Here is a 1,983-nt window from a genome sequence, read left to right on the forward strand (position 1 = left end):
AATATTTCTCTCACTCTTGGGCCATGGTAATGGGTTTGGGAGAGGAAGATCATGTGTATACAGCATCAACATAACTATTGACGTTAACCTTGATCACCAGCTGAGGAAATATTAATCAAATTTCTCTACTAAAATGTTACTTGCCATTGGACTTGTCCTTCACCTTTTTCCTTCCTTGTGTGAATGCCTCCCTCCTCCCTGCCTTCTTCTTGAGACCAAACACCATGGCTTCAGTTAAGTTGCAGAGTTCTTCTGAAGGGAAGATATTTGAAGTTGATGTAGAAATTGCCAAACAATCTGTCACAATCAAGACTGTGTTGGAAAATCTGGAAATGGATGATGAAGGAGACCATGACCCAGTTCCTCTACCAAATGATAATGCAGCAATATTCAAAAAGATCATTCAGTGGTGCACACACCACAAGGACAACCCTCCACCTCCTGAGGATGATGAGAACAAAAAACAAGTGAACAGATGATATGCCACTTGGGGACCAAGTATTCCTAAAAGTAGATGTCAAAGCTTTGCTTTATGTTACATGCAAGACTATTGCCAATATAATCAAGGGGGAAACTCCTGAGGGGGTTCAAAAAACCTTTAATATAAAAAATGACTTTACTGAAGAGGAGGAAGCCCAGGTATCCAAAGAGAACCAGTGGTGTGAAAAGAAGTGAAAAGTTGTACCTGACACTGAAACATTGTAAGGACTGTTCCAAATACTAGTTGACCTGCTCTGTTTATAATTGTTAATATTAGACAAATAGTAGACAAATGCAGCAGCAAATCAATCGTATTAGCATAATATTCTCCTTATTGCATGTATAGTTTGAATACAGACTGCAAACCATGGCTGAATTTCTTATAGTAGGAGACAAAATTTATTTATTTATTTACACTGAATAAAACTGAATTGTGGGTTCTCTGTAGAAAGTGGCATTTTGGACTTTCACTTCTTTTGTAAAGCAATTTCTGCCTAGTTTATTGTTTAGTTAAATTTACTGAGCTTTTAAAAGTTGGCATTGTAAATAAAAAAAAACTTGAAAAAGGTTTTCTGAAAACAGAAATTCACCCTTCAGTTTTCCATAATGTACTGTTTGGGCATAATCCACACTTAAGGAGTGAAGAATTACACTCAGCCTAATAGAAGAAAGAGTATCAACATCAATCATTTTGAATACTTCTGCACAAAAAATATTTATTCTCCTCTATTTCCTTCTTTATCTAAACTTTCATTTATAAATACTGTCTCATGGATATATAATAGACTGGTTACAATACAATATTACGTTCATTAATTTGTTGGTTAAATTGCTCCAGCTTGGGATGTTGGGAGTTTTTTCTGTTGCCTCCTGAATCATCTTAACATACTCTTATCATTATGAGATTTTTTGAGCACTTTCTTATTTGCTAATACTATAAGGATTCATAGTTAGTATCTTTCATCCCAAAACTTCTAAGCTCTCTTCCAAAGTGACTGTAACACTTTATTTTTTTCAGTAGCCACGAATGAGAAATTTTATTGCTCTTCATCTTTCCCAGTTACTTTCAATTGTGTAGTTCTTCGTCATTCTAATAGATATAAAGTAGCACCTTATTTTTACTGTAATTTGTATTCTCTAGTGTCAAGATGATTTTGGTAATATTTTCATATGTATATTTGCTATCTCTGTATATTCTTTAGTGTGGCATCTCTGTAGAATATTTGCTGTTTATTTTTTATTATATGTTGTGTTTTAAGGGTTATTTTTATATTTTTGATACAACTCCTCTACTAGATGTATATTTTGCAAGTATTTTCACTAAATGTATACATTGCATTTTTATTCTTACAGTGTATTTTGTAGAGCAGAAATATTTAATTTTAATAAAGTATAGATTATCTTTTTTCTCATGGGTATTATGATTTTAGTGTTATATCTAATATTCAACCTCAGATCACATAAAATTTCTTCTAGAAGATTTTTTAAAAAATTATTATTATT

At 32.6% G+C, this 1,983-nt stretch overlaps 1 pseudogene; it reads left to right on the forward strand.

Annotated features, from left to right (window-relative positions):
* The first annotated feature begins 224 nt into the window (after nucleotides 1–224).
* Nucleotides 225–675, forward strand: LOC144250298 (S-phase kinase-associated protein 1 pseudogene; annotated as a pseudogene).
* Nucleotides 676–1,983: the final 1,308 nt, after the last annotated feature.

This window comes from Urocitellus parryii, chromosome 2 (genome assembly GCF_045843805.1).
Source record: "Urocitellus parryii isolate mUroPar1 chromosome 2, mUroPar1.hap1, whole genome shotgun sequence".
In the NCBI taxonomy this organism is placed as follows: Eukaryota; Metazoa; Chordata; class Mammalia; order Rodentia; family Sciuridae; genus Urocitellus; species Urocitellus parryii.